The sequence below is a fragment of the Mycteria americana genome, chromosome 4, assembly GCF_035582795.1.
Source record: "Mycteria americana isolate JAX WOST 10 ecotype Jacksonville Zoo and Gardens chromosome 4, USCA_MyAme_1.0, whole genome shotgun sequence".
Classification (NCBI taxonomy): domain Eukaryota; kingdom Metazoa; phylum Chordata; class Aves; order Ciconiiformes; family Ciconiidae; genus Mycteria; species Mycteria americana.
The window spans coordinates 72,539,589-72,552,472 of NC_134368.1; the positions used below are offsets into that span (position 1 = coordinate 72,539,589).

Here is a 12,884-nt window from a genome sequence, read left to right on the forward strand (position 1 = left end):
TCCCATGGAAACTCTACTCATCACATGGAGTTGAGGCGTTTGCTTACAGCACATCATGCCTTGATCTCTAGTGAGCCAGCCCTGTTGCTTCATATCCTGTCCTATTCACAGGCTCAGTGTAGCAGGGGGCAACATTGCTCTCTTAGTGATCTGCATGAGGCAACCCAGCCCTTAAAACAAGCATTTCTGCACTCTTAATGCATTTAAATTGAGAAAGGCAATCCTGACCTGACTCAAGGCTCTGAGTCTTGCAGGTACGCATCTTTGGAAGTTTGGACAATGAGGGGTTTATGCTTAGACACCTAACTTGCAAAACTGATTCCTCCCAGAGGTTGTTTTTCTGCAGTTCCCATTTCTTTCTCATTTAGCTCTTTATAACTGCCGGTATGCTTTATCCTCATACCACAGGTCAGTGTTCTTTTCCCCTATTATACATGCCATCCTGAGGCATGAAAGGACAGTGATCACTGCACAGTCACATTAGGGGGGGAGACGTGAGTGGATAGAGATATTGCGAAGACATCCAAACTCTCTACTGCACCTCCTCTGCTATCACTCTCCAACTCTCCAAGGTACATCTAACTTCATAAATTTTTTTTTTTTTGGCAATGCATCTGCAAGGTATGGACCTTAAAAAAAAAAAAAAAAAATCTGTTTTCTGGATGGCTTCTGGTTGGAATACTGTGTATAGCAGCCTGATCAAAAAGCAAACCAAGATCACGGGCATTTACTTACTTAGTGTCCTGCATACCTCTTTGCCTCATCTAGGGATTGGATATCACCACAAAATGAATCTGACAGCTGTAGTGAATCTGAAGGGTACATTGTGTTCTGTACATAGATGTTATCTTGATTCAATTGGAATATAAATCAGGATATTTAACACTCTTCACAGTGTGGTTTCTGACAGCTCCAGTGCCAAAGCCAACAAGGACTATAAACTTCTTTCTGTTGTTTTTAACTGTTTGTGAAAGTTCATACTGGCTATGGAACATTTTAAGGCATTCAGAGTGATAAGCAAGTAATGCCAAGGAAAATGATGGAAATTGCTCCTGATGGCTGCCAAAAGCTAGTAGGGTGCAGCCTCTAATGCAGTCTAGTTCCTGGGAGAAGGTGGTTTCTTTTTTAAATGTGTGTCCTTCGATTTAAATATTGAAGGACGAAGGGTTGTTTTCCTCTCTTTTCTCAGAAATGTTTGATTCCTAACATCTGCAGAGCAATTTCTTTTGTAACAGGCTGCATCCAACTTAGTCTTCTGTTGTTAAAGTTGAAATATCCTTTCGGTTATATTCTTCCCTGCCCTTTTTTTCAGTGTTGTACTCAGCTCAGTTTCTTTCCTTTGCCTTGGTAGTCTAGCCTCACTGTAGCTATGCTATGTGGGTTAGACCCGGTGAAATCTTAAGTGCTTTTCATGATTTGTCCAGAAAGGATGTGCTGCTGACAGTCAGTTTTGGTTCTGGAAAGTGCTAAGTTTAAGAAGGTGCTATAAAGCAAGCCTATGGAGAAGTGCTTTGCTGAATCAGGGTTAACAGAGTTTTGCTGCCTCAGCTGCCTTCAGACTTGCCATTGCTTACAGTGCACAGCTTCATTTACCTTGTTAAACTTTTTTTTTGTGTATGCTTGCATGTATGGGTTTCTGAATTTTGCTTGCTTTCCAACTGTAGTTTGGAGGCAGGAGTTTGGGGATAACATTAATCTATCTCTTTTCCTCCAAATATGTGGAGCCCTTGAAATTCTATGTTTTATGGTTGTAGCCTGTGTTTTACAGTAGCAGTGTATGTATTTGTTGTGCAGCTAGTTTGTCAACTACTGGTGGAGAAAGACACAAGAGTATCAAGCCCTTGACAGGTTTGTGTAGGGTTTGGGATTGACAGAACATAAGCAACTCTTTAAGGATTAATCTCTCTGCAGGCATGTGGCCTCTGGTTTTCTGCAGAGGTAGCAAGGAGATGCAAGGAAGAAGGGTGCTGACAGCCAGGGAGACTCGTGGAGCTGAGCGGTTAGGAATTGTCCTGCCAGTCTTGGGCAGCAGAGCCTTTATGGAGCATGGTCCTTGCCTTCTGACCCGGTGCAGAAGTCCCCTTTGCAAATGAAAAGGCTACTCGTGGCTGCTTCAGGCCAGGAATCACAATATCCATTTGACCCTTTTCACCTCCAAATGCAAAGGACTCATCAATGGCAATAAATGGCAGTGGTAAGATGGATTTCTTGTCAACAGAACTCGGAGAACACATTTTAATTAAAGGACAGCAGTGACTCTTGAAGACTGAAAGTACGGGTGTGTGTCTGTTTAAAAAACCTGGTGCAGTACAGTGCAATGAGATGTTTTGAAAAGCTTGGTAAGGGCATGAATTTGACCTATTTCTGGGTATAAACAAATACATGTTTTACTTTACAGCAAATATATTTCAGGAAAGCTTACTGGTCTTCTATTTGATCTAATGATTTTAATATAGCTTGGTATGTGTTCCTTCTTCATTGGTACTCTATGCTTGATTGTTTCACAATACTGTAAGCTTCCAGGATTTGTCGCACAAACTTAATGGATTATCATACGTTTATTAGTATAATGTCATATTGCATTTTTTTCCAGAGTTAAAGGATGCTGTATTCCCCTTTAAACAGTCCCTGATTCAGGTTTGTTGGAATCTTGCAACAAAAACTAGGTACTGATTGCTGTTGTTAACATTTTTTTCTTTTTGTTGTTGTTGTTTATTTTATTTAACACTTCTTGAAAACAAAGATGTGCAAAGATTTATTTAATAATGCCACCGCCATGCATGCCCACCCAACCCCCAAAACAGCATTATAACAGAAAAGGCACAGGAACAACTAAATTTCATAGCAGGTGAAAAATTACTAACTTAAAGAATAGCTTCGTCAAGCTCTGTGGAGATGTGGAAAACTTCCAGATGCTTCAGGAGGAATAAATTGAATAGACGAACAAGGCTGGAGATAAAATACTAGGTGATTACTTTGAAAATCCATGGGTGTGTGAACTGAGTAGTACTGAACCAACACTCAGGTATGGCAGGCATTGTTAGTGGTGACCGAAGAGATACCGATCTTCCTTCTGTAGGAATGCCAGACCCTGTTGTAGATGCTGTAGTTACTGGTTTTGGCAATGTATCAGCATCTGCACCTTATCTGAAAATGTTGTCGCTTTATGCTTGAAACTTCTGAGTCTTTTTTTTTTTCCTTGTAAATCTCAGCTTCCTTTTGGTCAACATGTCCAGATATGGGTAGGTATATAGCCAGGCAAGGTGGTGCTGTGTACATAAAATGCACATAATGTACCCACATCCTGTGCTTTGCCACTGATGCCTGAGGTCAGTAGTCTGGCATTTTCAGGAATTCAAAATTAAGAAACAATGGCATCCAGGTTGCCTGCACACCTTTGTTTGGTTTTCAGTTGGATTTGCATTTCTATGCAGTGTTTAAATCACAAGCTTCATGTCTGGAGAACTCCATTCTCATTCAACGCATAGGTAGATAAGAATGGATCTTCTAAAATTAAAATGCTCATAAATACCTTAAATACATTTGAAATTATGATCACCTGTAGGAAGCTTTTCCTGTTAGGTTTTTAAGAAGTATTACTTTGGTAATCTTCGCCACCTCAGGAGTGCATTTCTGATCTTATCATGAACTGAAGAGTATGAAAAGCTTATTGATTTGTTTTGTTGGCATTTTACTTAATGGAGACAGGTTCCTTCATCTGCAATACATCTTTCAGAGACAAGGACCTGAAAAAGGGGAAACTTGTATCCCTGACTGGTGAATAAAAAAAGAGGTGAGAGAAGCTGCAGTTTGCTAATCTTGAAAACTGGAGGGGGAGGGGTCTACAGCTGACAGGATATATTCTGGCAGAAAGCTTTCCTCAGGGAAACACAGTTTTCATCAAATCTTCCAACAAAAATGGCACAATTTTGTTCTTAGGGCAGCTGGTGAGCCAGAAACCAGAGATGGGGAACGTGAGGCCTCTCGGCCATTCCCTTGGTCGTGTGAGCAAAACTTTAAAAAAAACATCTGAATGGCATTTGCTTCATGTGAAACATTTGTGGCATAGGATTTCTGAGGCTTCATTCTGGGTGGGATGTTCAATGCTCTGCCACCCCCTCCTTCCTTAAAAATGGAAAGTGGCTGCCAGCACAGCTGAGGAATTATTACTTACCTCTGTTAGGAGAAAGCATGTACCTGGCTGCCTTGGCTCTTCGGAAAACCCCAGTAAGTGGGATTGTTGGGATGTATTAGAAAATCCGAAAGTAATACAATGTTGTTGTTCAGTTCATTATCTTCCTTGTTAAAGTTTTGACAGAGAGAATGCTCAGTTTTCTTTTATTTTAAAATTCCTTTTATATCTTCAGCAAACTTTAGATGCTGTTTTTCCACACATGATGCTTCCAGTGTTCTTTACCTTTTCTTTCCCTGAAGATGTCTTCCTAGGAAAGGAGAACAAAAAAAGCCCTGCAATTCAGCAGTAGTATGTTGTTATATCACTGTGAGGAGCACTAGGGGAAGTCTAGTCCTAGCGTCCTAGTCTCCCAGTCCTTTCCTGCTTTGATTCCTGATACTGTTTTTCCTCTCTTCCTGTAGTTGGCAGGATCTTGATATTCCCCACCTGTGCTGTGTGATTTTTCGTGTGTGTGTGTGCTAAGGTTTCAAACTATTTGAGTATTGATTTTACTTACAAGCTCTTTTCAGGGGGGATGTGTAGCATGATGTTATGGTGACTTTGTTCATCTTTTCAAACAGCTGATATTAATCCACTTTTAATTTGAATTAACTGTTAAACCAAACTCAGTGTGACACAAATTGGGGGAAGGGAGGAGACCATTAGGTAAAGAATACCATATATCAAGACTTAGGCGATTTAAGTAAGGTTCAGGTAACAATTTAGTGACAAAGGCAGGATTTCCCAGGGTGCTTGCCTTTATCCATCCCTTGGTTTCTCTCCTACCTTCGCCACTAAATCCTGTTCTGTAAATACAGCAGGGTCCCTAGAAGTCAGGAGTTCACAAGCAATGAGGCACAGAGATTTGGAGATGAGTAGAAGATAATGACTTCTGCTGCATTTGTTGCTGGGATACTGCCTAATAAAATAGCCTTTCTGCCAGGTACAGCCCAAGATACCAGGACCTGTAGCATAGCGTCACCGCTACAGGGGCTTCTCAGACCAGCACTGTGCACATGGCACTGACGCTCTCGGAAGGCTGTGTTTAGGACCCACTCAGGATAGCGGTGCTACTGCTGCAAGAAGCCCAGCTGAGCTGTGGACTACCTCAGGAATGAGGTAGAGGCTTCAGGAAGAAGGCCCAAAGAGCTTGTTATGAATATTAACTCCCTTTCTTGTGCAAGCAGGTGTTTCACTCCCAGGATAGGTTTGCCCTGAGGACTAATAGTGGTTTCTAGGTTTCTTGGAAGACTATATCACCATTGCCTGGGTGTCAGTGATACTAACATTTCTTAATTTTTGAGTGCATGCCTTTTCAAAAATAATAGCATCCCTTTCATCACAGTGTACCTGTGTTTAAGGGGTATGTAAAAAAAATAAAATTCCTGCAGGTTTTGCAATCTCTTCAGAGCCTCAGCAGAGGTCTCTGCTGTGTGCTTTGAAGAAATTGATGATAGGTAGTCCTCACCTGGCAGTGGAAGCGGGGTTAAATTTTCTTTTACTGTCTCAGAGGCTTTCATAGGCATTTGTGAGATGAGCGCAGAAATACAGAAGTTGAATAAGGACATGGAGGTTTGTCTCCTTCTCCCCCATTTCCTCACAGTCCTTGTTCTCTTGGAAAGCCTCTGTGCTTCCAGTGCAGGTGCCTCGCCTTGGCACAGCCTTGTATACGTGGATCAATGCAGAAAGCCTTGCCATAAAGCCAACACCCTGTTAAACATCAATCCCTTTTCACAATACCGGAATCAAGAAGCACTTGAACAAGTGCTTTTCAAGGAGGGGGGGTGGAAAACTGATAGAAATTTTTGATGCAAACAAAGCATGTTGTTCTTGACATTTTTTTCCTGGAGAAAGCTTAGCTGTTGTGGCAAGTCTTTATATTTTTTTCCATTATCTATTGTTCTGCCTGAAAGAGCTTAGATGAATTTTATTTAATCTTCAGGGAGATAACCTGTGTGGAAATCTCCAGTCTGAGATTTAATTTGCGTTCAGTATCATATTCAAAATGTTGGCTTTTCCCATGCCTACATGATTGTGTATGCAGTGAAATATCTTATTAAAGCTTTGAGTTGTTAAGAGAATGTGTGTTTAAATCTCAGAGCACATAACAAGACTGCTCTGTGCATCAATTGTGTGTAGATATATGTAGAGTTGGCTTACTGTGTTTCACTGCATAAACTTTTAAATGCCATGATTAGATGGTGTATGTATGTCCACGTCTAGCAATGGAACCTGCTACTAGCCAGAAGACAACAAATCACATTTCTTAAAATTTCCTAAGCAGTGTATCTGTGCAGCCTGTACAGACAAAAGCTTTGTTTAGTATTGGAGACAAGGAAGAAGTCTAGAAGTATATAATTTTTAAAGTTTTCTTGATTAGGGAGCAGGTTCCAGCCTGGTTAAGTGCAGGCAAAGGGTTGAAGATATCCCACACTGCTCTGTTAGTCTCTTCATACTGGACTGAAGCATCCAGGCATGTCTTCAGAAAGTTTGAAACTGATCTCATGGAAAGGAAACTGACCCTTTTATTTAATGATTTTTCCGGATGTTACGCATCTGGAAATGTAGTCTGGACTGCAGGCCCTGGCCCAAATTAATTTCTAGTCAAGCAGAAGATTTGATGCGTGGTCTAAGTCTTGATATTTACCTAAGTGCTTTGGGAGCCTAGAGTATTTAGCATTTCCTTCACCCGGGGAGGTGGGGTGGAATTTGTTGAAGTGTAGGTCTTGGAGAGAGAAATGCTGAATATCAGCTCTGTTACAGGATTTCTGCAGCATAGACAAAGTAATTTGAGTGCCTGCTTTGTGCATACACTTATCCATCTGTACAATGGGAATATTTTGCTATGTTTAGCAATATTTTGTAGCAGCTTTGATTCAAGTGCAAAATCTCTTGTAACATATAGAAAATAGTTACAGCCTGTGTGTTTGAGTAGCCGTGGAAAACATGAGTTAGCAGGTTCTCAGGGAGGTGTGGATTCCACAGGTCTTTGCAAGATGTAGGAACTGTGGGACAGCCAAAAGTGTCATTCCCCATGTTGGTATTCTGCATTTGCAGCGCTGGATGCGCACAGTGTTCAACTTAATATAGCAGTGCATTTTTGTTTCTTTGCTTAAACAGCAGAATGGCATGTTGGAGGAACCTTAAATTTGCTAGCTGGGTAGAGCTTTCTTCCTATCAATAGCTTACAAATCTTCGAAACTACTGTAACTGTCTAGATAGATATAGGGAAAAAAACCCCAAAACCAAACTTGATGATGAAACTTTGAGATAGAGGCATAGATTTCAACTAGTTTCCTTTCTTTGCACAGTATCCCTCCTTTCAAAAAGGAGAGCTTTGTTACTGCTTGCATGAAAGGCATACGTGAAGAAGACTAAACTAATTCTTAATTACTTTACTTAAAAATAAGTAGGTAGTCTTTAAATAATTAAATGCCTCCCTTTCCTTTTTCCCTGTTTTCTAATCTCTTCAGCTGAAATTGCAGAATATAATCACATATATAACTCTCCAGGGCAAATAGGATTTTTGCTTTTGTTTGGAAAACACCTCGAAAATGTTGGCTGGATGTGCAGTTTTGGTGCTGGTATTAGTATGTTTAATTATCAGTGCTTTTGGTTATACTTAGCAAGAACTTTCTATCAGCAGTTAAATATATTCTCTTCTCTGAAGCTGTCATACTCTCGGGAGTATTATTTTCCACAGCTTTTCGTAGGGAGAAGAATCAAGTTCCTTGGAATGACGCGTGAGTTTGAGAGAAGATGTGGGATTTTTTTTTAAAGTCATGATTTAAAATGCTATCATTAAGCCCTAAGAAGAAAAGAAGCACACATTTTGAAAGCTGCAGTTACTTTTATTTTCTTTTTGGTAACATACATTGCACTGAATCCCAGACTTTGCTATGTAAGGCAGGCTGAGTGTCCTGGTGAACAAGATGAACAGGAGTCATCAGTGCGCCCTTGTAGCAAACCATTGCCTGGGCTGTGTTAGCAGGAGGGTGGCTGGCAGGACGAGGGAAGGGATTCCTCCCCTCTGTCCGATGCTGGGGAGACCACGCTCCCTAGTAGAGGAAAGACACTGAGATGCTACAGGAAATGCAGTGCAGAGGTAGGAGGACAACTGGGCTGGAGTACACAAAGTGCAGGAGAGGCTGAGAGAGCTGGGTTTGTTTTCCTGGGCAAGAGAAAGACAAGGGGGGTTTTATTCCTGTCTGTTGCTACCTGGTGGGGGTAGAGAGCAGGCAGGAGCAGACTTCTCTCAGATGTGAACAGTGAAAGGATGGGAGGCAACAGACGCATTTTGCAACACAGGAAATTACAATTAGATAGTAAGAGCAGGGCCCAAAGAGGCTGTAGGATCTCCAGCCTAAATACAATTTGATCTAAATTGGCTGTGCTTTGAGGGCAGAAGTTGGATTAACTGATGTCTGGATATCCCAGGCACCTAAATTATTCTATGATTCTGTCTTGCAAAATAAAAAAATGGAGGGTGAGGAAAAAAAAAATAAAACCCAAACTTTAAGACCTGCTGCCAGTTGATATTTTGTTTAAATTAAACCTTTTGAAATACTTATTTCAGAAGCTTCAGTTTCTTGTGCCCCCAGGTGACAGCCTGGCTATCCTCAATCTCTCTTCCTTCCCTCATCGCTAATAACTTGTCAAAATGTGATAGCTGATTAGGAGAGACCAGCAGTGGTCCAAGGACTGGGGTACTCATCTGGGATCTGAAACTTTTTTTTAAGGTTGGGGAGAGGGGAGATATTTCACCTGAGAAGAGTTAGCCATTTGTGAATCCAGCTTCAGCAGTGGTAGTCCCCGCAGCAGTGGTTGGGGTTTTTTTTCCTGACTGTAAAGTGCTGAAACCCTCCCACTTAAGCTGCTCTCCCTTGTTCCCCTCAGATTCCTCTGAACATGAGACTAGACCCATCATTAAAGCAGAATACATTCTGATTCCAGTTGGTGAAACTTCTAATAGATACAGGAGCACAAATTTCAATACTACCCCAACAGGATGCTGAGAAGCTGGGTATGCAACCTGGACGGCTGAGAGTTAAAGTCACCGGAGTAAATGGAGCAAGTGTTATTTGCCAAACTGTGAAGGTTAATTTATGGCTCCCTGGCGAGAAGCACATGTCATCCACTCACTTTGCAGTTAAAAAGCACAATGAAAATATTTTGCATTTCAGTGTTTTGACTGGACAAAATTGGCCTTGCCAGATGGCAGTGTGTGGTTCTTTGGTATAAGTACCGACCTCAACCCCAGTAGAAATTGGAAGGCACTGTAGTATGTGTATTCTGTGCAGCCCCTGCACTCCCCAATTCAAAAATTACCACAGTATGTGATTTCTGCTGCGGAACAAAATGGAATTTCTGATGTAATAGCAGACTTGGAAAAACAGCACATTATTTCCAGAACCCACTCCCCATATAATTCACCCGTCTGGCCAGTACGAAAGCCAGATGGGAGATGGCGTCTGACAATTGATTATCAGTGCCTAAATGCCAACACAGCCCTGCTAAGGTCTGCAGTACCTAATATTGCAACTTTAACAGCCACACTACGAGCAGCCGCACACCCGTGGATGGCAGTGCTAGATGTCAGAGATACGGTCTCTTTATGGTCCCCTTGCAGGAGGAGGAAAAAGAGAAATTTGCTTTGACTTGGAAAGATAGATAGTACACCTTTAATAGAATCCTACAGGGGTGTAGACATTCACCCACGATTGCTCATGGTGCACTTGCTGAACTTTTACAGACAGTCTCACTCCCTCAAGATGTGAAACTGTACCAATATATAGATGATATTCTAATCAGAGGAACCTCCCCTGAAAAGGTGGGAGAAGCGGCAGCAGTAGTGTGGTAGGCACCGTATAAAGCAGAACTGAAGTTCCACCTGAAAAATGTCAGGGACCAAGTAGAGAAGTAAAATTTTTAGGTACTTGGTGAATTGCAGGTAGTGCAGCAATTCCACTGGACACCCTAAGTAAAGTAGAACAATTGCAGATGCCCCAATCTGGGAAAGAATTACAACAGCTTATGGGTACTTTAGGGTACTGGAGGAAACATATACCTGGATTTTCTATCATTGCTTGCCCACTGTACTCACTTTTATGTAAGGGAAAACCATGGAAATGGAACCCAGAACACGAAGAGGCAGTCAAAACTCTAATACAGGAATTAAAGACATATCAGTTACTGGGCCAGTACACCCCCACGACCCTATTATAGCAGAATGGGGTTTTGCAGAACATGATACTTAGTGCAATCTATTCCAGACCGGGCCAAGTGAGCCAAAAAGGCCTTTAATGTTTAACTTGACTGCATTTAAAGAGACAGAGCAGAGATATTCTGAGTGGGAAAAGGGACTTTTGTCTTTAGTCTGAGCAGTTAAACAAGTTGAGCCACTAAGGGGCAACCCATCTGGAAAAACCCCACCAAGACTTGTATTGTTTTTCCTTTCCATGAACGATACTGAGAATGATACCAGCACACCTCCCCTGGAGACTGTGTCAACCATAGAAGGATTGCTTATCGTTCTCACAGGAGCAATCAGCAGCAGTATGGACCAAATTTGGCTTATACACCAACAAGCCCAACGCATGGGGTGGAGACCCTCACTTCCTTTATTTGTGTTAATCAATATGGTAACTATAGTACATTCTGCACCATATATGTTTCTCAGTTGTGGGTGCCAATCTACTGTTAACAGCAGTTATAAGGGAAGGTGATGAGGGCACCTTGCCCACTGATATTCGAAAGGTAATTTGGGATAATGTGACTCAATTTGAAAAGGATTTCCAGTCTTGGTGGTATCTAGTTAATTTCACTTCTGATCCCACTGACAGTAAAGCCACAGCTTTTGTTCTGGCAATACACAGTGCTTCAATATACACCATATGCCCAATCATTGCGCTGGGATTAAATCACCACGGAACTGTATTCTATCTGTTAGAACATAGAGTATGGGCCCAACAAAATGGGAACAAATGGCAAACTATTGATGTTGATGCATGTGTTGTACGGGAACAACAAGGATTTATTTGTGAAAGTAATACCATTAAGGCCCAAGACATTTGTCTTGACACTGAACAAAATGTTTGTCATTTTGAAATACATCCTGATGAAACCCCTGAGCCTGTACTTGTATATGTTGGATGTATTTGTATGAGAAACCTTTGTGATTCTATGTTTATTGACAACACCACTGTATAGACATATAATTACTCAAATATCTGTATTTGTAATTTTACCAAAATTAATGATGTGACTTTAACTATTCAGCTCCTGTCACAACCCACCAATTGCTACAATCTAAGTATACATTGCATCAAGATTTATTGCCTAACCCTATTGGAATGAATCTCACATTGGTAAGAAAACTGTTGCAACTTGATGACCTGAGTCAATTGCTAAAATGAATTTGGAACAATGGACAAAGAACCATGATTACCGTCCATCATGATGCAGAGAGGATACACCATGTCCTAGAAAGAGTGAATAAAGATGGAGAATATCACTGGTGGGAAACTCTTTTTGAATGGTCACCAACAGCAACTGGAATTTTGAATTTGATGCCGCATCCAACTGTAGTTTTGTTAGTTTTAACTTTATTATGTTTATTGCTTATAATCATTCTGTATATAAAAGTTTGGTAAAAGATGAAACAAATTATGTTAATCCAACATGTAGAACATATACAATCAACTGATTCTGGATGTGAAATGGTATATAACTAGCATTAATTGCGACACTTAAACTAAACAACTTATCAAATAATTGTACCCTTACCACTGATCATAAATATGTGGCAGTACGCCACATATTTATGACATAGAGGCAAGAGGTAACCGTACTATCCCTCTATCAGTCGATAAAGTGGATTGACTGTAGTCTCGGGGTGGAGTGTGATGGATGCACTCAACCCCTTAACCAAACTAGCAGTAGTTTGGTACAGGCTCCAAAGGAGGTAAAGGCCTAAGTGTAAATGGGCCAGGAACTCCTCTAGTTTCAATCTGTTCTCGGAAAACCCACAAAGGAGCAGAGTGACACAGTGAGCATCGATGCATATGAGCTTGGAACACTGATCATGCGATTAACACATGAATAGCGGGTGACTTTTCCAAGACTCATTTATCAAGGAACAAAGAAAGTTGTGCGTACAAGGAGTCTCATGCATACCTTTCCCATTGCATGTAACTTGACTACAAGCCAACCACTTTATTCCATAAATATGACAGCCTAAGTGAGCCTTCTTTGAGCTCTCCCTGCTAGGCAGTCTGGCTGCATGGCAGGGATCTCCTCTTGAGCTGGGACGCCTCTCAAGGTTGCTCCTCGAGGCAGAGACACCTTTTACCAACAGCAGATCTTTGGTAAGTGGCTGATATCGTGCATAACCTTGTAGTATAGTAACTTTGATTTGTGCCTTGGTAACTGATTTTGTGTTGGTAACTTTGATTTGTGCCTTGGTAGGTTGTGCCATACAGTAATAGAGTGAACCTTGCCATCGAACTTTTTTAAGTTGCACTTTTACAACATCATATTAAAACCACTTTTGCGAATACCTTTGACAGTGGTTCTTTAAGTGATCTAAAACACCCATTCTCGACAAAGACAAAGGCTTGCACATCATGTATCTGTATAGTGTTCCTGCCTTGCTATCGCATTCTTCGTTCATTTGGCCCTTTCCTGGCAGAAAAGGAGCTTGAGGGTAGGG

The 12,884-nt window shown here is 41.2% G+C and overlaps 1 protein-coding gene across 9 annotated transcripts in view; it reads left to right on the forward strand.

Moving 5' to 3' along the window:
- AFF1 (ALF transcription elongation factor 1) overlaps positions 1-12,884 on the forward strand; it is a 135,836-nt gene that overhangs the window by 9,447 nt on the left and 113,505 nt on the right. The window lies entirely within an intron of this gene.